The sequence below is a fragment of the Hyla sarda genome, unplaced genomic scaffold (assembly GCF_029499605.1).
Source record: "Hyla sarda isolate aHylSar1 unplaced genomic scaffold, aHylSar1.hap1 scaffold_752, whole genome shotgun sequence".
NCBI classification, from domain to species: Eukaryota; Metazoa; Chordata; class Amphibia; order Anura; family Hylidae; genus Hyla; species Hyla sarda.
Window position 1 is genome coordinate 111,040 of NW_026610776.1, and position 27,732 is coordinate 138,771.

Genomic DNA, 27,732 nt, shown 5'->3' on the forward strand with positions numbered 1-27,732 from the left:
GCTGGCTACTCAAATGATCCAATTAAGGAGGCCATTTAGTCAGCAGCAGCAGAAGTCCTGTGCCTGGACGCTCCAACAGGGGCCAGACACAAGCAGAAGCAGAAGCAGCAGAAGCAGCAGCACCACCTTTTGTTTTTTGGCTGCAGCAGCAGCAAGGCCCACAGGGCTGGCTAGCTGGCTAGCCAGCAAGCAGGTAGCAATGAAAGTAGGAATCTTTCTTTTTAACCCTGTAAGGGGGTGGTGCACTGTACCCGAAGATACTGCCATATCGGGTCAATGCATAGGGCGACGGAAGCAAGCTTCGAAATCGGCCCCCGTTCTCAAAAATCCATTTAATATATGGTCCCCAGATAGGGGACGTATCAGATATTAAACTGATAAGAACAGATACTACACTTGATCTTAGCCAAAAGGCCGAGAAGCGATAACCGTGAAAGGGGCGGGCCCAACAAGGTCCCCTTCATGGGCACTATCACTGCTTGCTGTCAGGGAGGCTGCCAGACAATTTTCCATGCACACTCTGGGCTGGGGGGCAGTCAACCACCAGTACACACAGCAGAACCTAAACCCATACCATTATTGCTAAGCAGCAAGACAGGGGCCCATTGCACTCTCACGGGGCCTTTTTAAATGCAATCCATAACCCGGATTTGCCAGGAACCCTTCTTACTCCTCCTACTTGCATGTGACACTGGGCTTAGGATCTGCATAGGAAACACACACACAAGCACACACCTACCTTTGTTGCCTGCAGATGCCTCCTTGGCTGTCCCCAAACGGTATCAAACCAACACCCACGGGAAGCTGTAAGCATAGAGGACATGCCTGCACCCCATTGGACTTACCTGTGTGGGTTAAATCCGGGTTATTTGACAACCTATGGCGGTGATGGTTCTGCTCAGGCAGAGCAGTGCTGATGCTCCTCATAAAGCTGTCGCTGCTGTGAAGGTTCTAGGTGACATCACAAATCCCTATGGTTACATACACAACAAAGCTGGGTTGTTGTTGTTTACACTCTGCAAGGCCTGTGGAAGTGAGTGACATCATAGCACTGTAGTTCTGAGGGTTCAAGATGGATGCAACAATCTCCTGTTGCTTCTATGAAGGCCGTAATAGACGACATCACCAAACAGCTCCATAGTCACATACACAGCAAAGGAGAGATGTTGTTTACACCTAGTGATGTCAGTGGTATTGAGTGACATCACAGCACAGTGCTAAGGCTCCTGGGCCTGGACACAGCAGCGGCTGCAATATCTCAACGGAGAATACGTTTATATCTATGTGTGTGTGTGCGCATATATATATATATATATATATATATATATATATATATATATATATATTTCTCCGCCGAAATCACTTTTAAACCCATTTCCACCTTTTTTTCCCTTCTCTTCCTCTTACTTTTTTTTCACGTTTTTTTACGTTTTTCTCCTTTTCGCCTCTTTTCTGGGCGTATTATTCTTCTTTTTCTTCTTTTTTTTCGTCTAATGCATACCCCATCAGTGCAGCAATGCTTATTCAATACCGCCAGCAGATGGAGACACTGGGGGATAATTTTCTAAGGATTTATACTGATTTTTCCTGTCTGAATTTGTCGCACAGAAAGTTGCAGGCCAAATATGTGTGACATTTCTGCGACTTTAGCTTCTAGAGCATTTTTACAACATTATACATAGGTGCTGAATACATAAAAAGCGACTGTTCAGCGACAGACAAGTCGCATCGGCTGAAAGTAGGCCAGAATGTCAGTCCATGTTGGAGCAGGTTTAGATACAGTCTAAAGCATAGATCTCAAAGTCTGTGCACAGAATTTAGCAAGGGCCTCGCACCTTCTGATGCATCAGGTAGGTGTACAATAGCATAGCCTAACCCTCTGTACTTTGGTCTATATTGATGCGGGACATAGACAGCCAGCTGATGACCAATCCATTAGTGCAATGGATGGCTGGAAGCATTTGTCTTTGCCTTTGCAATACCACAGAAGCAATGCATGGTCAATGTACAGCAATGACACACCTGTGTGAACAGCCAGGAGACCCCCCCCCCCCCCCATGTTATGTTACATAGTTACATAGTTAGTACGGTCGAAAAAAGACATATGTCCATCACGTTCAACCAGGGAATTAAGGGGTAGGGGTGTGGCGCGATATTGGGCAAGGGATGAGATTTTATATTTCTTCATAAGCATTAATCTTATTTTGTCAATTAGGAACATTCAGCACCCACCCGCTATCAAGGCAGCTGCCTATCATGTCATGCCCTACCTGCACAGGTGTGCTGGCTACTCAAATGATCCAATTAAGGAGGCCATTTAGTCAGCAGCAGCAGAAGTCCTGTGCCTGGACGCTCCAACAGGGGCCAGACACAAGCAGAAGCAGAAGCAGCAGAAGCAGCAGCAGCACCACCTTTTGTTTTTTGGCTGCAGCAGCAGCAAGGCCCACAGGGCTGGCTAGCTGGCTAGCCAGCAAGCAGGTAGCAATGAAAGTAGGAATCTTTCTTTTTAACCCTGTAAGGGGGTGGTGCACTGTACCCGAAGATACTGCCATATCGGGTCAATGCATAGGGCGACGGAAGCAAGCTTCGAAATCGGCCCCCGTTCTCAAAAATCCATTTAATATATGGTCCCCAGATAGGGGACGTATCAGATATTAAACTGATAAGAACAGATTTTTTTTTTTTTTACATTTTTATTGAAAAAACTCAAAAACTTAAATACATCACAAAAAATGTTTACAATACATCAAATACTGTTTTCCATAAATGTAAATTCCACATAGCTAATGCTTTTTTCTGCCCATATCTCTTTTTATCAATTAAATAGTACAAGTAAACTTCACTGTATATCATCTTCAAACATTCTTTTTCACAAATAAAATCTCTTTTGAAGACAAGGATATTACGAACTTTCCATAATACATTTTTTGTACAGTTGATAAAAATCCACAAAATTCTCTCTTTTTCTTTTGTAACTCCATCACTTTTGCCATATAAAACAACTTCATGATTTAAAACTTTTAGACCTGTTAGGAATTTCAATAAAGAACCAATTAGTCTAAAAACCTTTTGTGCAAAATAACAATTCCAGAAAAGGTGCAAAACAGTTTCATCTATATTGCAATTATCCCGGGGACAGACACATACAGCATTTAGACCTCTTCTATATTGGAAAAATCTTACCGGAAGACACTCATGGATAATCATCCATGCTAAATCCTTGTGCTCATTAAAAAGATATGGCTCGTTTACCTTTTTCCATATTTGTACACACCTATTATAAGAAAAATTAGAGACCATACATATTTCTTCTTGCAAATTTAACTGTACTTCTATCTTGCGAGCATCCCTCAAGGTTAACAAGTCAAAGTCTTTAAGGTTATACATACGTATAATTTTTTCTAAGATGGCATAATGTTTAGGCGGAGTTAAAAGTACAGGAGAAGATAATGATAAAAACACCCATTCTCTTTTTCTAAAAATATGTCCCGCAGAGTACTTTAAAAAACAGGACCATACACTTTTCATAAAAAGTCCCCTAAAACACCAACTAAAAAACCTTAAGTATAAAAATTTTCTAATACAGGGAACCTGTTTTCCTCCATTTTTTTGTGACTTATACATAGTATCTCTTTTTAATTTTTCTGCTTTAGAACTCCATAGAAACTCAAAGAGAATCCTCTGAAGTTGCCTAGACATAAGTTCATTAGGAGGATAAATCATATTTAAATAGAGCATAATGGGTATTAGCATAGCCTTAATCACCAAAATTTTACCTTCTAAGGATAATTTCCTAAGGGACCAAAAGTCTACCTTTTTCTTTACCTTTTCTTTTACCATTAGCCAACTTTCCTCACCATTGTTATTTTTATCAAAGATGACTCCAAGGATTTTTATTTTTTCTGACTGTAATTTTAGGTTTGGTATTTGCACGTTTTCCCATTTACCTATATAAAAACAGTCACATTTAGATAAATTAAGTTTAAAAGCAGAAGCTTTACAAAAGAAATCAGTAACATCAACAACTCTTTGTAAAGAGAAGGCACTTTCACAAAAAACATTAATATCATCCATATAGCCACACACTTTAAGGGTGGCATTATTACCTCCAGGAACTGGCACTCCTTTTATTATTTTATCATTCCTTATTAAGTTTAACAGAGGTTCTATTGCACATATAAACAGTATAGGAGACAGAGGGCAGCCTTGCTTTACCCCTGATGATAAATTAATAAAATCTGTAAGGAAACCATTTATTAAAATCCTGCTAAAAGAACCTTTATATAAGAGAGCAATTTGCTTAATAAATATGTTAGGAAAACCCATGCGTTGTAAAACCATCCATAAAAAACAATGTGATACTCTATCGAACGCTTTATGAAAATCTAGAGATAGAATGGCTAGATTTTGATTCCGCTCTTGCTGATACCATATGACGTCCCTAATAGCATTTAAAGGTTCAGCTACACTCCTTCCTGGGACACCACATACCTGATCCACATGGATGACCTTGTACAAAAACGGCTTCATTCTGTTAACAAAAATTTTTGACATAATCTTATAATCAACATTAAGAAGCGTAATTGGTCTCCAATTTTCTAAGCTGTTCCTATCCCCCTTTTTGGGGATCAGAGACACTATACCACTCCTCCAAGATAAAGGTAGAACATCAGAATTAAAAGCCTCCTTAAAAATATTAAGCAAATCATCTTTAAAAATCTCCCAAAAGGTTTTATAAAACTCTACAGGAAGTCCATCAGAACCTGGTGTTTTACCTGTGGATAAACTTTTAGCAGCAATTTCTAATTCTTGGCATCTTACTTCTGTGCAAAGTGCATCTTGGTCCTCCTTACTTAAACCACAATCTAAAGTGCTTAGGAGAAAATTAGCAGCAGATATATCAATGGGTTTCTCATTAAACAGATCTTGATAAAAGGATTTAGCTTTGGATAACATTCCTACATTAGTAGTTTCATCCTCAATGTTAATCATTAACTTTTTTGTTTCCATTACCTTTTTAAAAAAGAATCTTGTACACTTTTCATCCTTCTCTTTACATTCAACTTTGGAGTTAAAAATTATTTCTTTCCCTTTGTTAGTTATAGCCTTCTGAATATCACTTTTAACACTTAAAATCAGATCGTCTACATATACACCCAGCTCTTTGAGTTGATAATAGGTTTGTAGTTTTGTGTTAAGATCTCTATACCATTTCAATTTCTCTTTTGTTTTTTTAACACCCATCTTAATAAAATACTCTTTAAATTTTACCTTGCAGAATTCCCACCATGCTAAAAGAGAATTAAAATTAGTCCTTGAGTTCTGCAATTTTTTAAAAAGATAGATAAAATTACATTTAATTTCTTCATCTTCAAGCAAAGAGACATTCAGACGCCAGACTCCTTTGGCTCTGCAAACCCCATCAAACTTACATGTAGCAGATAGAATCTTATGATCTGAAAAAAAGGTAGAAGTCAATTGCATATTCCCATAAAATGCAAATCCAGAAGCAAAAATATAATCAATCCTTGACATATAAAGGCTATTCCCCCAGGTATACCCAGGGTCATTAGGGAAAGAGGTTCTCCACAAATCTTTTAAATTAAAATCAACTATAAAATCCTTTAGTTGTTTTTCAGTCTTATCTTTCCTTTGTTCAGATCCTCCAGCCCGCTCCTCTCCTGCCATTATACAATTAAAATCACCAGCGATGATAAGCGGGGATGAACCCGGTAAATAAAACTGAATTTTCTCTAATAAATCAGATCTTTCATCCTTATCTGGAGAGGCATATACATTTAAAAGTCTCATATTCATGTCATTATAAATAATATGAACGAGCAGGGCTCTACCGGGTACAATGTCTGTGAAGGAGGTAACTTTATACTCACTGCTCTTGAACAGTATGCCAACACCAGTCACTTTCCTCTCATTATCCCCTGACCACACAGACGGGCCAAGAGTCCATTCAGATCTCAAAGATGAATAATTGATATCATAATCAATGGCACATTCCTGTAAAAATAAAATGTCTGTAGGCAAAGAAGACAAGAAAGAAAATAAAGCAGCCCTCCTCTCTGGGCTCTTCAAACTCCTCACATTGAAGGAGGAGATATTAACACTTGGTAGCTCCTGGGTCATTCATTATCCTCAGACAAAGAACCCCAATCTGTAGGTGGTGACACAAATTCCTCAATATTAACAGGGTCGGATGCTGTTATAACCTTTTGGCAGACAATCTCCACGTTCCCCTCGTCCGCACTAACTCGACCACTCCTTTTGATGTTAAGGCCCTTTTCCTCTTTCCGGTCTCTGCTTTTCCTCTTTCGCCGTTCTTCTACATCCATCTCCTCTGTATCCCTTCTGGGCGGTCCAGGACCTTCAACTTCCATGAGAGGAGAACCCCTCACTTCTGTCTCAGGTCCCACGACCTTCCCCGGGGACACAATGCTTTTGGAGACATGAGCCACAGCAGGTATCACAGGAATTCCGGTAGCAGAAGACTCAGGCATCACTTTCAGGGTGTGGGTCTTAGGCACAGGCACAGCATCCATGGAGCTCTTCCTCATCGAGGGACCAGCCGACGTAGCCACAATATTGGCCCAGGAGCGTTGAGGACAATCCTTAAAAGCGTGTCCTTTCCGCTTACACACATTACACAGAATCTCATTTTGACAGTCCAAAGTGGTGTGGCCTTTTTGGCCACATCTTTTGCAAATAACCACTTCCTCTTTGCAAGATTCTTGTGTATGACCATATTCATGGCATTTCCTGCAATAATACGGCATCCCAGGGTAGAATAAATAGCCACGTTTACGCCCAATTAAAAAATTTGCAGGTGGGCGACACAGACCTCCAATTCCTCTCACATCTTCTCTGAACTTAACAGCAAACTTATGCTTTCCAGTCCAAAAGTCCATTGCATTCATTATTTTATGAGAGTATTTGACTTCCGCACAATATTGGTTTAAAAATAAGACAATGTCTCTTATATCCACGTATGGATCGTGCATAGTAACCACCAGTGGAACATCGCCATTAGAATATAGAGCAATGAAAACAAGTCCTTTCATATCCTCCTCATTGGCAAGCTCCCGAACTTTCTCAAACATATGGTCACATGCAGATACGGAAGTCAAGGTAAGAATGAAAAGTCCTTTACCTGGGTCTTTTAGGCAAAACACATCTTCTCTCTGAATGTGCAATAAATCCAGCATAATTCTCTTGACAAAAAATTCCAAAGTCATCTTCTCCTTTTTCTCCTCATCCACTTCAATACGGAAGGTGTTCTTAATCCGAGTTTCAGTATGCGCAGCAAACCTAAGCGTCGCCATGGGGGATCGCCTTCCCGTTCTTTGTAAGTCCTCCTCCTATAGCAGCATGAGGCTTAAGACGGCTAAAAAACCGCCGATGCCTCAAGGCCGAAGGTTCGACGAACTCAGAGCCCCTTGACAAGATACAAGATCTTAGCCAAAAGGCCGAGAAGCGATAACCGTGAAAGGGGCGGGCCCAACAAGGTCCCCTTCATGGGCACTATCACTGCTTGCTGTCAGGGAGGCTGCCAGACAATTTTCCATGCACACTCTGGGCTGGGGGGCAGTCAACCACCAGTACACACAGCAGAACCTAAACCCATACCATTATTGCTAAGCAGCAAGACAGGGGCCCATTGCACTCCCACGGGGCCTTTTTAAATGCAATCCATAACCCGGATTTGCCAGGAACCCTTCTTACTCCTCCTACTTGCATGTGACACTGGGCTTAGGATCTGCATAGGAAACACACACACAAGCACACACCTACCTTTGTTGCCTGCAGATGCCTCCTTGGCTGTCCCCAAACGGTATCAAACCAACACCCACGGGAAGCTGTAAGCATAGAGGACATGCCTGCACCCCATTGGACTTACCTGTGTGGGTTAAATCCGGGTTATTTGACAACCTATGGCGGTGATGGTTCTGCTCAGGCAGAGCAGTGCTGATGCTCCTCATAAAGCTGTCGCTGCTGTGAAGGTTCTAGGTGACATCACAAATCCCTATGGTTACATACACAACAAAGCTGGGTTGTTGTTGTTTACACTCTGCAAGGCCTGTGGAAGTGAGTGACATCATAGCACTGTAGTTCTGAGGGTTCAAGATGGATGCAACAATCTCCTGTTGCTTCTATGAAGGCCGTAATAGACGACATCACCAAACAGCTCCATAGTCACATACACAGCAAAGGAGAGATGTTGTTTACACCTAGTGATGTCAGTGGTATTGAGTGACATCACAGCACAGTGCTAAGGCTCCTGGGCCTGGACACAGCAGCGGCTGCAATATCTCAACGGAGAATACGTTTATATCTATGTGTGTGTGTGCGCATATATATATATATATATATATATATATATATATATATATATATATTTCTCCGCCGAAATCACTTTTAAACCCATTTCCACCTTTTTTTCCCTTCTCTTCCTCTTACTTTTTTTTCACGTTTTTTTACGTTTTTCTCCTTTTCGCCTCTTTTCTGGGCGTATTATTCTTCTTTTTCTTCTTTTTTTTCGTCTAATGCATACCCCATCAGTGCAGCAATGCTTATTCAATACCGCCAGCAGATGGAGACACTGGGGGATAATTTTCTAAGGATTTATACTGATTTTTCCTGTCTGAATTTGTCGCACAGAAAGTTGCAGGCCAAATATGTGTGACATTTCTGCGACTTTAGCTTCTAGAGCATTTTTACAACATTATACATAGGTGCTGAATACATAAAAAGCGACTGTTCAGCGACAGACAAGTCGCATCGGCTGAAAGTAGGCCAGAATGTCAGTCCATGTTGGAGCAGGTTTAGATACAGTCTAAAGCATAGATCTCAAAGTCTGTGCACAGAATTTAGCAAGGGCCTCGCACCTTCTGATGCATCAGGTAGGTGCACAATAGCATAGCCTAACCCTCTGTACTTTGGTCTATATTGATGCGGGACATAGACAGCCAGCTGATGACCAATCCATTAGTGCAATGGATGGCTGGAAGCATTTGTCTTTGCCTTTGCAATACCACAGAAGCAATGCATGGTCAATGTACAGCAATGACACACCTGTGTGAACAGCCAGGAGACCCCCCCATGTTATGTTACATAGTTACATAGTTAGTACGGTCGAAAAAAGACATATGTCCATCACGTTCAACCAGGGAATTAAGGGGTAGGGGTGTGGCGCGATATTGGGGAAGGGATGAGATTTTATATTTCTTCATAAGCATTAATCTTATTTTGTCAATTAGGAACATTCAGCACCCACCCGCTATCAAGGCAGCTGCCTATCATGTCATGCCCTACCTGCACAGGTGTGCTGGCTACTCAAATGATCCAATTAAGGAGGCCATTTAGTCAGCAGCAGCAGAAGTCCTGTGCCTGGACGCTCCAACAGGGGCCAGACACAAGCAGAAGCAGAAGCAGCAGAAGCAGCAGCAGCACCACCTTTTGTTTTTTGGCTGCAACAGCAGCAAGGCCCACAGGGCTGGCTAGCCAGCAAGCAGGTAGCAATGAAAGTAGGAATCTTTCTTTTTAACCCTGTAAGGGGGTGGTGCACTGTACCCGAAGATACTGCCATATCGGGTCAATGCATAGGGCGACGGAAGCAAGCTTCGAAATCGGCCCCCGTTCTCAAAAATCCATTTAATATATGGTCCCCAGATAGGGGACGTATCAGATATTAAACTGATAAGAACAGATACTACACTTGATCTTAGCCAAAAGGCCAAGAAGCGATAACCGTGAAAGGGGCGGGCCCAACAAGGTCCCCTTCATGGGCACTATCACTGCTTGCTGTCAGGGAGGCTGCCAGACAATTTTCCATGCACACTCTGGGCTGGGGGGCAGTCAACCACCAGTACACACAGCAGAACCTAAACCCATACCATTATTGCTAAGCAGCAAGACAGGGGCCCATTGCACTCCCACGGGGCCTTTTTAAATGCAATCCATAACCCGGATTTGCCAGGAACCCTTCTTACTCCTCCTACTTGCATGTGACACTGGGCTTAGGATCTGCATAGGAAACACACACACAAGCACACACCTACCTTTGTTGCCTGCAGATGCCTCCTTGGCTGTCCCCAAACGGTATCAAACCAACACCCACGGGAAGCTGTAAGCATAGAGGACATGCCTGCACCCCATTGGACTTACCTGTGTGGGTTAAATCCGGGTTATTTGACAACCTATGGCGGTGATGGTTCTGCTCAGGCAGAGCAGTGCTGATGCTCCTCATAAAGCTGTCGCTGCTGTGAAGGTTCTAGGTGACATCACAAATCCCTTTGGTTACATACACAACAAAGCTGGGTTGTTGTTGTTTACACTCTGCAAGGCCTGTGGAAGTGAGTGACATCATAGCACTGTAGTTCTGAGGGTTCAAGATGGATGCAACAATCTCCTGTTGCTTCTATGAAGGCCGTAATAGACGACATCACCAAACAGCTCCATAGTCACATACACAGCAAAGGAGAGATGTTGTTTACACCTAGTGATGTCAGTGGTATTGAGTGACATCACAGCACAGTGCTAAGGCTCCTGGGCCTGGACACAGCAGCGGCTGCAATATCTCAACGGAGAATACGTTTATATCTATGTGTGTGTGTGCGCATATATATATATATATATATATATATATATATATATATATATATATATATATATTTCTCCGCCGAAATCACTTTTAAACCCATTTCCACCTTTTTTTCCCTTCTCTTCCTCTTACTTTTTTTTCACGTTTTTTTACGTTTTTCTCCTTTTCGCCTCTTTTCTGGGCGTATTATTCTTCTTTTTCTTCTTTTTTTTCGTCTAATGCATACCCCATCAGTGCAGCAATGCTTATTCAATACCGCCAGCAGATGGAGACACTGGGGGATAATTTTCTAAGGATTTATACTGATTTTTCCTGTCTGAATTTGTCGCACAGAAAGTTGCAGGCCAAATATGTGTGACATTTCTGCGACTTTAGCTTCTAGAGCATTTTTACAACATTATACATAGGTGCTGAATACATAAAAAGCGACTGTTCAGCGACAGACAAGTCGCATCGGCTGAAAGTAGGCCAGAATGTCAGTCCATGTTGGAGCAGGTTTAGATACAGTCTAAAGCATAGATCTCAAAGTCTGTGCACAGAATTTAGCAAGGGCCTCGCACCTTCTGATGCATCAGGTAGGTGCACAATAGCATAGCCTAACCCTCTGTACTTTGGTCTATATTGATGCGGGACATAGACAGCCAGCTGATGACCAATCCATTAGTGCAATGGATGGCTGGAAGCATTTGTCTTTGCCTTTGCAATACCACAGAAGCAATGCATGGTCAATGTACAGCAATGACACACCTGTGTGAACAGCCAGGAGACCCCCCCCATGTTATGTTACATAGTTACATAGTTAGTACGGTCGAAAAAAGACATATGTCCATCACGTTCAACCAGGGAATTAAGGGGTAGGGGTGTGGCGCGATATTGGGGAAGGGATGAGATTTTATATTTCTTCATAAGCATTAATCTTATTTTGTCAATTAGGAACATTCAGCACCCACCCGCTATCAAGGCAGCTGCCTATCATGTCATGCCCTACCTGCACAGGTGTGCTGGCTACTCAAATGATCCAATTAAGGAGGCCATTTAGTCAGCAGCAGCAGAAGTCCTGTGCCTGGACGCTCCAACAGGGGCCAGACACAAGCAGAAGCAGAAGCAGCAGAAGCAGCAGCAGCACCACCTTTTGTTTTTTGGCTGCAGCAGCAGCAAGGCCCACAGGGCTGGCTAGCTGGCTAGCCAGCAAGCAGGTAGCAATGAAAGTAGGAATCTTTCTTTTTAACCCTGTAAGGGGGTGGTGCACTGTACCCGAAGATACTGCCATATCGGGTCAATGCATAGGGCGACGGAAGCAAGCTTCGAAATCGGCCCCCGTTCTCAAAAATCCATTTAATATATGGTCCCCAGATAGGGGACGTATCAGATATTAAACTGATAAGAACAGATTTTTTTTTTTTTTTTTTTTTTTTTTTTTAAACCTTCAGGTTTAGACTAAACACCACTTAGATAACGCATCATTTTTGACTCATGGTGATGTCTAACTCATCATTAGGTCATTCTTTATTTGTTCAAAGCAAATTCAAAACAAATTCAAATACCATCACCATTACACCCTTACAACATGTCTCCACTTCAAAAATTTCCATATCCCCTCTGCATCTATTTCACCTAATTTCTTTTTATCACGTAAATAAACGGTGTACAACCTATCCAGAATCATTCTTAAACTTCCTTCCACAGTCACATCTTTTCTCTTAAACACATATAAATTTCTAACATCCCACAAGACTTCCTTCACAATCGCCAACAACACAAACAACACCCTTTCATTCTTTCTTCCAATCATACTAAGACCAAACATCACAACCTCATATGACAACCTATTTATCCCAGTCAACTCCTTACACAACGGACCTATCCCTCTCCATACATTCTGAGCCATGTCACAATTCCAAATCACATGCATCACACTTTCAACCCCACTACAATCTTCCCTCGGACATATTTCACTCCTTCCTATACCTCTATTCCTTTGGAACTCTCTTACTGGTAAGGCTCCATGCAAACACTGCCATTCTATCTCTCTCTGTCTATTTGATATTCCATCTGTCATTAAACTCTTCCACACCTTAGACACATCCTGGCCTCTTACCATATTAATCGGACACTCCACCTCACTTGCGGCGACATACCCAAACACATTCTTCTTACTTTCAAACAACTCTTTTCTCACACCAATCAACCTGTAACTCTCCAAAAACTTTTCCACATACAAATACCAACTCGGGCACACAAACGCATAAGGCACTCTCAGATCTCTCTCCAGCCAACCTAATTTGCATAACACACGCCCACCTAAATATCTCAACATACATGCAAAATTCTTTTCTCCTCTCATCATCCTTCTAACCGCAAACACCACATTCACTCCCAAATACACATCTAGATTTGGAAATCCCATTCCACCCTTACTACCATCCTTCATCACAACTTCTCTCCTCACTCTTTCCACTTTTGTACCCCAAAAAAACACAAACAAAATTCTTTTTAACTTCCTTAAAACCATATAACTTGGCGGAAACACTATTGCCACATACAATAAAATAGGCAATATTACACTTTTCACAACCAGCACTTTCCCAACCATAGACAAATCTCTCAACCTCCAAAGACTCAATTTTTTGGACACTCTCTTCTCTACATCATCCCAACTTTCTCTCCCATCCAATCTTTCATCCATTTTAACACCTAAAACCTGAATACCACCTTCAATATTCTTCATACCCACATCCTCACTTCCTTGCATACTACCAAAACATTTATACTCACTTTTGTCCCAATTCACCTTAAACCCAGACGCTCCACAAAACAATCCAACTAGTAACTTTGCCCTTCTCATAACAGCCACAGACTCTCCCAAAATACACACATCATCCATGTAGGCCAAAACTTTGACTTCTCTCCCACCACTCCCTGGAATTTTTAAACCTCTAACACACTTATCCCGCCGCAACATCTCTAATAATGGCTCCATAGCACATATAAAAGCCATAGGGGACAACGGACAACCCTGCCTTACACCAGAACATACTTTCACCTTCTCAGACATCCAACCATTTATCAAAACCTTACTATATACTCCATCATACAGCATCCTTACAACATTTACAAAATCACCCGGGAATCCCATTCTCACTAATACTCTAAACAAAAACCTATGTGACAGACGATCAAACGCCTTTTCAAAATCTATCGACATCACTCTAACCTCCTGTTTCCTACTCATACTATCCCATAACAAATCTCTCAACAAACACAAATTTTCATTTATTCTTCTCCCAGGCACTCCACACACTTGTTCTTCTCCAATCACCTGCTCAACCACATCTCTCATCCTATTTGTAATTATTTTAGCAAACACCTTATAATCTACATTCAACAAAGTTATCGGCCTCCAATTCCTCACATCATTCACATCACCTTTCTTATAAATCAACACAACCACTCCACTCTTCATACTTTCCACCATTCTCTCATTCCTCCACATATACCTATACACTTCCACCAAATCATCCTTCACAACATCCCAAATCCAAGCATAAAATTCAACAGGCAACCCATCCTCTCCAGGCGTTTTATTTCTTGACATACTATCCACAGTCCTCTTCACTTCCTCCTCTCCAATCTCTCTCATCAGAGTCCCATATTCACTACCATCCACCCTCTTATCAAGCACTCTCAACACTTCATCCTGCAAGTCCTCTTCACAATCTTTTACCGCATACAACTCTTCATAAAAATTTTTAACCACTCCCAACACAGCTTTACCTTTAACCAGACAGCCATCATCATCATACACTCTTACCATATCCTCTCTCTTCCCAATAACTTTTTTAAAGAAATATCTCGAACATTTCTCATCTTTCTCTAACTTATCAAGTTTTGCTTGATACATCAACTCTTTACCTTTCTCATTCAACCAATTTTTTAGATCACTCTTCACAACCTCAATCTGCTCACCCACACTCCAGCCATACTTCTTTAACTTATTGAGAAACACCAATCTTTTATTCAACCATTCATACTTCTTCTTCCTCCCAGCATTCCGCTTATATCCCTCTCTTTTAAAGAAAACTTTTGTTTGACCCTTAACCCATTCCCACCAACACAATATATCAGGAAAATCATTCTTTTTCTTACACCAACCCCTATACTTATTAACATATCTATCATACACTCCTTCCACTTCCAACAATTTAACATTTAATTTCCATACACCCCTCCCACTCACACAATCTGCATCCAATACTAACTCACAACACACATACTCATGATCTGAATATCCTACTTTTTCTTGCATATAATTCTTACATAACACACCCTTAGACACAAAACACATATCAAGTCTGGAACTATGACTTCCACTATCAGAATAATATGTATCTAACAAAGGACACACTCCACACGCTTCAGCCACATCCTTTAACTTAAAGTCACACACCATACTTTTAAGAATATTCCCAGATACATCCACATTCCCCTCAATTTCACAATTGAAATCCCCCACCCACACCAAAGGTATTTTACCCGGCAGAAACCTCTTAATTACCTCCAACAACCCCACCCGCTCCTCCCTCCTTACCGGCGCATACACATTTATCAACCTAAATTTAACCCCCTGCACCTTAACCTCCACCATGATACACCTCCCCTCCTCTATTACCACATAACTACAAACTTCAAACTTAAAGCTCTTAAAAAGCACCCCTACCCCATCATTCCTATTATGCCCAGACACCGACCAAACAGCAGGACCATAAGCCCATTCTCCCTTCCCCGGAATATCATTTAGCCCACATTCCTGCAAACAAATAATGTCCGCTTTTTTCCCTGCCAAGTCCTCCAAAATTACTGTCCTTCTGACTTTACTTCTAAAGACTCTAACGTTTATAGAACCGACTAAAAAAGACATACCACCATCTTAACAACCCTAAGGAAGAATTTGACAGAAAAGAAGAAAGTTATTTAGGTAGCTTTCCTCAGCGGTGTGGGAGAAGCTTCTCCCGCAGAGCACGCATCCATGTCGCTCTCAGATAGCGGTTGATACCGATTGTCCGTAGCCACCAGCGTCGACTCCATCTGTCCACCAGAAAGCTTCCTGGCCGTCTTCTTGGGGGGACGAAAAAGATCAAAGTCATCCTCTCTCTCTCTCTATGTCTCTCCTCACGGTCTTCACCCTCAGAAGAAGACCACTCTTCAATTTGCGGCGACTCCTCAGCCGGGGGACTGGGAGCATCCTCAATCTCCCCTTCTTCCACTTGCACCGCCATTTGCTCCTCCTCCACCACCACTTGCTCCTCCACCACCTTCACTTGCTCCTCTACCACCACAGGACTCTGTACCTCTCCAATAATAACGCTCTCTCTTGCAGGAACCACTGCAGCCGCAGCTGCAGCTGCCCTCCTCCTCTCCACCATTTCCTCTTCCATTCTCCTCTCCTCCTCCCTCCTCTTCAACACTGGACAGTTCTTGTACACATGGCCAGCTTCCCCACATAGGTCACAGGTCCTCGGGTGTGGACATGCACCCGCCTCATGCCCCGGTTGCTTACAGTTCCTGCATTTCTTACTGCCAGGGCAGGCCTCCTTCACATGTCCAAACAATAGACAATTTCTACAGAAAGATGGCTGTCCGTAGTAATAGAGATAACCTCTGAAACCAGCAATGGTAAAGTTCGCCGGAGGGTGCTTAACGCCTCCAATGCAATCTCCATCAAGCCGCAACTTCACAAAGAACTTATACGTGCCATTAAATACACCAATGCTGCTTGTCTGCTTAGTACCACCAGCAATAGACTCACAATAGATGCTCAAGAAGTTCTTAATCATAGAGACATCAACAAACGGATTGTACATGTGGATAAACAAAGTCTTTGTCCCCATTTCAAAAAGGGGATAAAAGGACACATCCCGCAAAACCTCACTTCCACTGTTCCGTTTTAAGCACTCATAAAAGTTCTGGCAGTCAGCATCATATAAGAAGGACACGTCATAAATACCTTGGCGCTTGTTCTCCTGGACACAAAAGAGGTCGCTCAAGGAAAATCCTGCCAGTCGCTCCACAATGGTATGGCCGATGTATTCAATGCTGTTTCTTAGACGATCCGTGGTTAGCACCTTGATGCGTACGGTCTTCTCCACTGCAGACATGTTGGATCCAGCCATCTTTCCAAATCTGTCGGTAACGAGTACCACAGTCTTGATCACCTACGCAGCTAGTCGCGGCGCAGTTCACTCGCACCCTCAGCGCCGACCGAGGCAATAAACCCCGATCTTAGCCAAAAGGCCGAGAAGCGATAACCGTGAAAGGGGCGGGCCCAACAAGGTCCCCTTCATGGGCACTATCACTGCTTGCTGTCAGGGAGGCTGCCAGACAATTTTCCATGCACACTCTGGGCTGGGGGGCAGTCAACCACCAGTACACACAGCAGAACCTAAACCCATACCATTATTGCTAAGCAGCAAGACAGGGGCCCATTGCACTCCCACGGGGCCTTTTTAAATGCAATCCATAACCCGGATTTGCCAGGAACCCTTCTTACTCCTCCTACTTGCATGTGACACTGGGCTTAGGATCTGCATAGGAAACACACACACAAGCACACACCTACCTTTGTTGCCTGCAGATGCCTCCTTGGCTGTCCCCAAACGGTATCAAACCAACACCCACGGGAAGCTGTAAGCATAGAGGACATGCCTGCACCCCATTGGACTTACCTGTGTGGGTTAAATCCGGGTTATTTGACAACCTATGGCGGTGATGGTTCTGCTCAGGCAGAGCAGTGCTGATGCTCCTCATAAAGCTGTCGCTGCTGTGAAGGTTCTAGGTGACATCACAAATCCCTATGGTTACATACACAACAAAGCTGGGTTGTTGTTGTTTACACTCTGCAAGGCCTGTGGAAGTGAGTGACATCATAGCACTGTAGTTCTGAGGGTTCAAGATGGATGCAACAATCTCCTGTTGCTTCTATGAAGGCCGTAATAGACGACATCACCAAACAGCTCCATAGTCACATACACAGCAAAGGAGAGATGTTGTTTACACCTAGTGATGTCAGTGGTATTGAGTGACATCACAGCACAGTGCTAAGGCTCCTGGGCCTGGACACAGCAGCGGCTGCAATATCTCAACGGAGAATACGTTTATATCTATGTGTGTGTGTGCGCATATATATATATATATATATATATATATATATATATATATATATATTTCTCCGCCGAAATCACTTTTAAACCCATTTCCACCTTTTTTTCCCTTCTCTTCCTCTTACTTTTTTTTCACGTTTTTTTACGTTTTTCTCCTTTTCGCCTCTTTTCTGGGCGTATTATTCTTCTTTTTCTTCTTTTTTTTCGTCTAATGCATACCCCATCAGTGCAGCAATGCTTATTCAATACCGCCAGCAGATGGAGACACTGGGGGATAATTTTCTAAGGATTTATACTGATTTTTCCTGTCTGAATTTGTCGCACAGAAAGTTGCAGGCCAAATATGTGTGACATTTCTGCGACTTTAGCTTCTAGAGCATTTTTACAACATTATACATAGGTGCTGAATACATAAAAAGCGACTGTTCAGCGACAGACAAGTCGCATCGGCTGAAAGTAGGCCAGAATGTCAGTCCATGTTGGAGCAGGTTTAGATACAGTCTAAAGCATAGATCTCAAAGTCTGTGCACAGAATTTAGCAAGGGCCTCGCACCTTCTGATGCATCAGGTAGGTGCACAATAGCATAGCCTAACCCTCTGTACTTTGGTCTATATTGATGCGGGACATAGACAGCCAGCTGATGACCAATCCATTAGTGCAATGGATGGCTGGAAGCATTTGTCTTTGCCTTTGCAATACCACAGAAGCAATGCATGGTCAATGTACAGCAATGACACACCTGTGTGAACAGCCAGGAGACCCCCCCCCCCCCCCCCCCATGTTATGTTACATAGTTACATAGTTAGTACGGTCGAAAAAAGACATATGTCCATCACGTTCAACCAGGGAATTAAGGGGTAGGGGTGTGGCGCGATATTGGGGAAGGGATGAGATTTTATATTTCTTCATAAGCATTAATCTTATTTTGTCAATTAGGAACATTCAGCACCCACCCGCTATCAAGGCAGCTGCCTATCATGTCATGCCCTACCTGCACAGGTGTGCTGGCTACTCAAATGATCCAATTAAGGAGGCCATTTAGTCAGCAGCAGCAGAAGTCCTGTGCCTGGACGCTCCAACAGGGGCCAGACACAAGCAGAAGCAGAAGCAGCAGAAGCAGCAGCAGCACCACCTTTTGTTTTTTGGCTGCAGCAGCAGCAAGGCCCACAGGGCTGGCTAGCTGGCTAGCCAGCAAGCAGGTAGCAATGAAAGTAGGAATCTTTCTTTTTAACCCTGTAAGGGGGTGGTGCACTGTACCCGAAGATACTGCCATATCGGGTCAATGCATAGGGCGACGGAAGCAAGCTTCGAAATCGGCCCCCGTTCTCAAAAATCCATTTAATATATGGTCCCCAGATAGGGGACGTATCAGATATTAAACTGATAAGAACAGATACTACACTTGATCTTAGCCAAAAGGCCGAGAAGCGATAACCGTGAAAGGGGCGGGCCCAACAAGGTCCCCTTCATGGGCACTATCACTGCTTGCTGTCAGGGAGGCTGCCAGACAATTTTCCATGCACACTCTGGGCTGGGGGGCAGTCAACCACCAGTACACACAGCAGAACCTAAACCCATACCATTATTGCTAAGCAGCAAGACAGGGGCCCATTGCACTCCCACGGGGCCTTTTTAAATGCAATCCATAACCCGGATTTGCCAGGAACCCTTCTTACTCCTCCTACTTGCATGTGACACTGGGCTTAGGATCTGCATAGGAAACACACACACAAGCACACACCTACCTTTGTTGCCTGCAGATGCCTCCTTGGCTGTCCCCAAACGGTATCAAACCAACACCCACGGGAAGCTGTAAGCATAGAGGACATGCCTGCACCCCATTGGACTTACCTGTGTGGGTTAAATCCGGGTTATTTGACAACCTATGGCGGTGATGGTTCTGCTCAGGCAGAGCAGTGCTGATGCTCCTCATAAAGCTGTCGCTGCTGTGAAGGTTCTAGGTGACATCACAAATCCCTTTGGTTACATACACAACAAAGCTGGGTTGTTGTTGTTTACACTCTGCAAGGCCTGTGGAAGTGAGTGACATCATAGCACTGTAGTTCTGAGGGTTCAAGATGGATGCAACAATCTCCTGTTGCTTCTATGAAGGCCGTAATAGACGACATCACCAAACAGCTCCATAGTCACATACACAGCAAAGGAGAGATGTTGTTTACACCTAGTGATGTCAGTGGTATTGAGTGACATCACAGCACAGTGCTAAGGCTCCTGGGCCTGGACACAGCAGCGGCTGCAATATCTCAACGGAGAATACGTTTATATCTATGTGTGTGTGTGCGCATATATATATATATATATATATATATATATATATATATATATATATATATATATATTTCTCCGCCGAAATCACTTTTAAACCCATTTCCACCTTTTTTTCCCTTCTCTTCCTCTTACTTTTTTTTCACGTTTTTTTACGTTTTTCTCCTTTTCGCCTCTTTTCTGGGCGTATTATTCTTCTTTTTCTTCTTTTTTTTCGTCTAATGCATACCCCATCAGTGCAGCAATGCTTATTCAATACCGCCAGCAGATGGAGACACTGGGGGATAATTTTCTAAGGATTTATACTGATTTTTCCTGTCTGAATTTGTCGCACAGAAAGTTGCAGGCCAAATATGTGTGACATTTCTGCGACTTTAGCTTCTAGAGCATTTTTACAACATTATACATAGGTGCTGAATACATAAAAAGCGACTGTTCAGCGACAGACAAGTCGCATCGGCTGAAAGTAGGCCAGAATGTCAGTCCATGTTGGAGCAGGTTTAGATACAGTCTAAAGCATAGATCTCAAAGTCTGTGCACAGAATTTAGCAAGGGCCTCGCACCTTCTGATGCATCAGGTAGGTGCACAATAGCATAGCCTAACCCTCTGTACTTTGGTCTATATTGATGCGGGACATAGGCAGCCAGCTGATGACCAATCCATTAGTGCAATGGATGGCTGGAAGCATTTGTCTTTGCCTTTGCAATACCACAGAAGCAATGCATGGTCAATGTACAGCAATGACACACCTGTGTGAACAGCCAGGAGACCCCCCCCCCCCCCATGTTATGTTACATAGTTACATAGTTAGTACGGTCGAAAAAAGACATATGTCCATCACGTTCAACCAGGGAATTAAGGGGTAGGGGTGTGGCGCGATATTGGGGAAGGGATGAGATTTTATATTTCTTCATAAGCATTAATCTTATTTTGTCAATTAGGAACATTCAGCACCCACCCGCTATCAAGGCAGCTGCCTATCATGTCATGCCCTACCTGCACAGGTGTGCTGGCTACTCAAATGATCCAATTAAGGAGGCCATTTAGTCAGCAGCAGCAGAAGTCCTGTGCCTGGACGCTCCAACAGGGGCCAGACACAAGCAGAAGCAGAAGCAGCAGAAGCAGCAGCAGCACCACCTTTTGTTTTTTGGCTGCAGCAGCAGCAAGGCCCACAGGGCTGGCTAGCTGGCTAGCCAGCAAGCAGGTAGCAATGAAAGTAGGAATCTTTCTTTTTAACCCTGTAAGGGGGTGGTGCACTGTACCCGAAGATACTGCCATATCGGGTCAATGCATAGGGCGACGGAAGCAAGCTTCGAAATCGGCCCCCGTTCTCAAAAATCCATTTAATATATGGTCCCCAGATAGGGGACGTATCAGATATTAAACTGATAAGAACAGATTTTTTTTTTTTTTTTTTTTTTTATCTAAAGCCGAGGAACGTGCTTTCGATTCACCCAAAGTGCAAGAAAAAGTGCAAACGTGTTACACTAAAAAAACGTGCACAAAGGATGCGGTCTATCGCAAGCCCTTCTCCGATAGGAGAGAGGCCCCCCAACAAACCTTACCCTTCGCCTCCGGACCAAAAGGTACCTGCGAGGTTCCAGGTTCGATGTCCCTTTTCGCCGAAGCTACTAGGGGACCACAAATGCTCCCGGCATCCCCCTTGGCGTTGGCCAAGGTATCTGCCCGCAGAGCCGATTACGGTAGGTACCCTGCCAAAGCAGGAGTACCTGGGGTGTTTGCAGGGAGGTGCGGAACCTAATGGCCACACACACCTCCCCTAGACCGCCAGGAGGGACACCCAGAAGGGCTACCGCATCCTGACAAATCCTGTGAACACACAACACGCAAAAAGTGACACAGTGAGACAAAAAAAGAAATAAATAAGTGAATGTGTGCAGATATACTGCCCGGACATCCGGCCGGATCTATAAAAATTTCTCTGATCCTAGCCAGAAGGCCGGGAATCAAGAGGTGAGTGCCACAAGGTGAAGAGATTATGGTGCCCGTGCTTCAACTCAGTGAGCCTATTCTCCCAGTGAGTTTCGGCACCTCGGGGTCACCACTCCCCGAGGCACAAAAGTACCTCGGCTCTAGACCCTCTCAGCCTCATGGCGAGACCCGGAGGGAACAGGTCACATCGGGGCAGCCGTCGAGCTGATTCCTCAGAACCAGCCCCGGAAAGCCCTGGTACACCTGCATCCTCCATGCAGCACCCATCCCCACCAGCATGAAAACTGATAAGAACAGATTTTTTACTTTTAGATATAATATTCTTAGACTAAAAGACCTTACGCAGTCCAGATTATACTTAGTCTGCTAAAAGCATATTCCACAGATGTAGATTCCAAAGACTTTTAGCCACTTTGTGACCTAATCTTTTTTTATCCAATAAATAGAAAACATACATCTCACTAAGAGCTAGGCGAACACAATCTTTAGAGGTAATAGTGTCTCTTTTAAAAAGAAGAATATTCCTCGTCTTCCATAGTGCAATTTTAATACAATTTATACTAATCCACAAAACCCGAGACTTTTCCACAGATAAAACATTATAAAATCCATATAAAATAACTTCATGATTTAAAAAATTAAGATCAGAAATGAATTTTAGTAAGGGTCCTATCAAATGCCATATCTCTTGGGCGTAAAAACAGTTCCAAAAAAGGTGTAAAACTGTTTCCTCACTAGGACACCCCATTCTCGGGCACTTTGCACTACGACACAATCCTCTTCTGTGTTGGAATTCTCTGGTAGGCAAACATTGATGTGCTATCTGCCAGGCCAGATCTTTTAAGTCATTAGATAAGAATCCCATATTCACCATCCTCCAAACTCTTAGAGATTTCTCAGTGGAATAATTAGATATTAAGCAAATCTGTTCTATCTTCCTGATTTCAGGAACTAATTTTCGTGCATTACTACAAATTTCTTGACTAAAATTAGCAATGCCATAAATACGAATAATCTTTTCTAAAACCACATAGTGCGCTGGGGGAATAAATAAGATTGGGGACGTTAAAGGTAAGGTTATCCACTTTCTTTTTCTAAAAATGTGACCTGCAGCATATTTTAAAAAATAAGACCAATAACAGTTTCTTTGCAAGCCATTAAAACACATAGAAAAAAAGTGAATATATAAAAACCTTTTTAAATCAGGCACATCCTTACCCCCCAATTTCTTTGTCTTCATCATTACATCTCTCCTGAGTTTATCCATTTTAGACCCCCATAAAAAATGAAAGCAAATCTTGTTTAAAAACTTTAAGGTGCGTTCACTCGGTGGGAAAACCAAGCTTAAATATAGCATGATAGGTAGCAACAAAGCTTTCATTATCAGTACTTTTCCTTCTATTGTTAATTTCCTCATTTTCCAAAAACTTATTTTCTTTTGCACTTTCTCTTTGACGATGGACCAGCTTTCCTCTCCATTATTTTCATTGTCAAAGATGACACCCAAGATTTTGATTTTATCATATTGCACATTCACCTCCGTATTGCCCCAATTCCCTATTGCAAAGCAATCACATTTATTTTTATTTAATTTGAAGCCAGAGCCCTCACAAAAAAATTCTGTCTGTCTGATAGCACGTTTCAGGGATGGTTCATCTGGACATAGAATATTAACATCATCCATGTATGCTATCGTCTTTACGCTCTGTCCTCCACTTCCAGGGATTGGCACTCCTCTAATGAGCTTATCTTTTCTCAAAACATTCAACAGAGGTTCTATTGCACATATGAAAAGAATGGGTGATAGGGGGCACCCCTGTTTCACCCCAGACTGTAAACATACCTCTTGGGATAAAAAACCGTTAATTAAAATACGACTAAAACAGTTTTTATATAAAAGTGCAATTTTTCCAACAATAAAATCAGGAAAATTCATTTTCTTTAAAACCAACCATAAAAAATCATGAGAAACACGGTCATAAGCCTTTTGAAAATCCAAGGATAAAATTGCCAATTTCTGATCACATTGTTTCTGATACCATAAAACATCTTTTACAAGGTTTAGATGATCACTTATTTTCCTCCCAGGTACTCCGCATACTTGGTCACTGTGTATAACCTTAGAAATTACCTGCTTGAGCCTATTTGCTAAAATTTTTGCTAAAACCTTATAGTCTGTATTTAGCAGGGTAATAGGCCTCCAATTTTCTAATTTAGAGATGTCTCCTTTTTTAAAAATCAGAGTAACAACACCATCTCTCCAGGACGCAGGTAAAATCTCAGATTTAAAAGCACAGTTAAAAATACCTAAAAGATCATCTTTTAAAATGGACCAAAAACACAGATAAAATTCAACTGGCAACCCATCCGAACCAGGTGTTTTACCATTTAAAAAACTCTTAAAAGTGCTTAAAAGTTCAGGTAAAAAGATTTCATCACAAAGGCTCTCTTGGTCAGTTTTGTCAAGTTTTGAATCCAAGGTATCTAAAACATCATTAGTAAAGGAAATATCAATATCTTTTTTATTAAAAAGCTCCTGATAAAATACTTGTGCTTCTCGCAACATCTCTTCATTAGTTATCTTCCCTTCTATTACAGATATCATTTCTTTCTTTCCCACCACCTTCTTAAAAAAGAATCTCGAACACTTTTCATCATTCTCCAGACATTGCACCTTGCTGTTAAAAATCATTTCTTTTCCTTTTTGAGTAATGGCATTTTTTATTTCATTCTTTGTCTGAGCAATAACATCATCCATCTCAAGCCCGGCTTGCTTTAGTTTATAATATGTTTGGATTTTAGTGTTTAACATTTTAAACCATAACTTTTTCTCCTTAGCCTTTTGGATGCCCACACGGATAAAAAACAGTTTAGTCCACTTTTTAACATCCTCCCACCAATCCAAAATATTTTTATATTGGGATTGACGCAATCTCCATTTGTTATAAGCAGCAATAAAATCATTTTTTGTTTTCATGTCCTCTAATAAAGTAGTGTTGAGCTTCCAAACGCCTCTGCCTTTCTCTAGGCCAGGTAAAGTGACATGTGCATGTAATAACTTATGATCAGAGAAAATATTCGATAAAAGAGAAACCTCAACTAGATTAAAACTTTCCGATAAAAAAATAAAATCAATCCTGGATTTGCAGACATTATTTTCCCATGTGTAACCAGGGTCGTCTGGGTATTTTCTCCTCCAGACATCGGTAAAGTTAAAATCCTCAGTCATACTCTTAATCTGTTTCTCTGTTTTATCCACTCTGACATGCACACTTCCACTCTCACGATGATCACCACTCATACAACAATTAAAATCTCCAGCCATTAAAATAGGTGTTGAACCTGGGATAAAAGCCTGAATATCATTAATCAAGTCGGCTCTCTCATTTTTTTCAGGAGAAGCATAGATGTTAAAAAGCTTAATCTCTGAGCCATTGTACTTAATATTAACTAATAGCGCTCTACCAGGTATAATTTCTAAGAAGGACAAAACTTGTACATCTGAACCTCTAAACAAGATCCCAACACCTGAAGATCTGTTCAGATTGTCACCCGACCAGACCGATGGTCCCAAAGTCCAGCTACGACAAAGGTCCTCATAATTTGGACTATGTTCAATTCCACATTCTTGTAAAAAGAACAGAGAACAGTCCAAGGTCTCTAAAAAACTAAACAAAGCAGCCCTTCTCGTAGGGCTCTTTAGACCTCTCACATTAAGAGAGGAGCACTTTAAGGAAGCTATTCGCTACTGGAGTTTGAGTCCGATATGAAACCCACAGGTGACTCCGGGCTTTCGAACTCTTTGATATTTTTTGGATCGGACGCTGATCTTATAGAAGGCCTCCATGCATGTTGACTGTCCTCACATTCGTCTGAGCTTTTTTTGACAGGCCGTTTAATGCCAAGTTGTGGCTCATCTCCAAGTTCCTTCTTCCGCTTGATCTCCTTCACGCCAACCTCCATGGCTTCACTGCTCACTAGTGACCCTCCACCACCAGAACCCTCCACAGAAGGTCTCCCCTCTGTCTCAGGCACAGCAGAAAGGTCCATAAGCTCCGCCACGACATGAGAAGTTACAGCCGGCTTTTCTGAAGGCGCCTCAGACCGCTGGGGTGCTTTCGCAGGTGGTACTTCAGCTTGCACTACACCCACTCTCCCCGCTACACGGTCAGCCCACGATCTAGCTACACTGGAACGGAGACTGCAATCTTTAAAGGCATGGCCTTCTTCACCACAAATGTTGCAGACGATTTTAGCACAGTCCTTAGAAACATGGCCTTCTTGATTGCACCGACCACAGCGAACTGTAGTGTCCGTGCAAACTTCCATAGTATGTCCGAATTTCTTACATTTCCTACAAAAAGTAGGCATCTCGGGATAAAACAAATAGCCCTTATCCCGACCGATAGAAAAGTTGGAGGGTGGATGACACAACCCTCCAATGCCAGTAGCATCCTCCTTCATTTTCACAAAAAACTTATGTTTCCCCGTCCATAGGTCTTCTGAATTCATCACCTTATGGGAATACTTAACAGAACTGCAGTATTTCCCCAAAAAGAGCTCAATATGGGACACAGTCACAAAGGGATTGTGCATACACACAACTAGAGGAATATCGCCTCCAGTATACAACACTGTGACCGTGATCCCATCAAGCTCAGCAAGGTCTTGATTGCTTTTCAGCTTCTCAAAAAGATTCTGGCATGCATAAGCAGAGTCCAGAGTTAGGATGAAGCTGCCCTTCCGAGGATCTCTGAGACAGACGATGTTCTCTTTCTTCACCCCAAGAAGCTTGTAGAGAGTTTCTTTCACAAAATAAGAAAGTTGGACGAGTTCTTGCTTGTCTTCATCAACATCAAAGCGAAAGGAAAAACGAATCCGCGTTTCACCGGATGTAAGGTAACAGATGCGAACACCCATCTTGTCGATCGCCTTTTCGGTTCCTCGTAGCAGCCCCCCTTGGAAAAGGTAGGACAAACTCCCAGGATCCTCCTGACCAGACACTTGATCTAGCCAAAAGGCCGAGAAGCGATAACCGTGAAAGGGGCGGGCCCAACAAGGTCCCCTTCATGGGCACTATCACTGCTTGCTGTCAGGGAGGCTGCCAGACAATTTTCCATGCACACTCTGGGCTGGGGGGCAGTCAACCACCAGTACACACAGCAGAACCTAAACCCATACCATTATTGCTAAGCAGCAAGACAGGGGCCCATTGCACTCCCACGGGGCCTTTTTAAATGCAATCCATAACCCGGATTTGCCAGGAACCCTTCTTACTCCTCCTACTTGCATGTGACACTGGGCTTAGGATCTGCATAGGAAACACACACACAAGCACACACCTACCTTTGTTGCCTGCAGATGCCTCCTTGGCTGTCCCCAAACGGTATCAAACCAACACCCACGGGAAGCTGTAAGCATAGAGGACATGCCTGCACCCCATTGGACTTACCTGTGTGGGTTAAATCCGGGTTATTTGACAACCTATGGCGGTGATGGTTCTGCTCAGGCAGAGCAGTGCTGATGCTCCTCATAAAGCTGTCGCTGCTGTGAAGGTTCTAGGTGACATCACAAATCCCTATGGTTACATACACAACAAAGCTGGGTTGTTGTTGTTTACACTCTGCAAGGCCTGTGGAAGTGAGTGACATCATAGCACTGTAGTTCTGAGGGTTCAAGATGGATGCAACAATCTCCTGTTGCTTCTATGAAGGCCGTAATA

At 42.7% G+C, this 27,732-nt stretch overlaps 6 non-coding genes across 6 annotated transcripts; all 6 read right to left on the minus strand.

Moving 5' to 3' along the window:
- Nucleotides 1-235: 235 nt before the first annotated feature.
- Nucleotides 236-426, minus strand: LOC130345525 (U2 spliceosomal RNA). Its single transcript, XR_008884236.1, has one exon. It is a non-coding gene; the product is annotated as a U2 spliceosomal RNA (small nuclear RNA).
- A 2,094-nt stretch (nucleotides 427-2,520) lies between these two features.
- On the minus strand, nucleotides 2,521-2,709 carry LOC130345543 (U2 spliceosomal RNA). Its single transcript, XR_008884253.1, has one exon. It is a non-coding gene; the product is annotated as a U2 spliceosomal RNA (small nuclear RNA).
- Nucleotides 2,710-9,566: 6,857 nt separating this feature from the next.
- LOC130345534 (U2 spliceosomal RNA) lies at nucleotides 9,567-9,757 on the minus strand. The gene has a single exon (XR_008884245.1). It is a non-coding gene; the product is annotated as a U2 spliceosomal RNA (small nuclear RNA).
- A 2,093-nt stretch (nucleotides 9,758-11,850) lies between these two features.
- On the minus strand, nucleotides 11,851-12,039 carry LOC130345490 (U2 spliceosomal RNA). Its single transcript, XR_008884204.1, has one exon. It is a non-coding gene; the product is annotated as a U2 spliceosomal RNA (small nuclear RNA).
- A 6,972-nt stretch (nucleotides 12,040-19,011) lies between these two features.
- On the minus strand, nucleotides 19,012-19,202 carry LOC130345526 (U2 spliceosomal RNA). Its single transcript, XR_008884237.1, has one exon. It is a non-coding gene; the product is annotated as a U2 spliceosomal RNA (small nuclear RNA).
- A 2,101-nt stretch (nucleotides 19,203-21,303) lies between these two features.
- Nucleotides 21,304-21,492, minus strand: LOC130345548 (U2 spliceosomal RNA). The gene has a single exon (XR_008884256.1). It is a non-coding gene; the product is annotated as a U2 spliceosomal RNA (small nuclear RNA).
- Nucleotides 21,493-27,732: the final 6,240 nt, after the last annotated feature.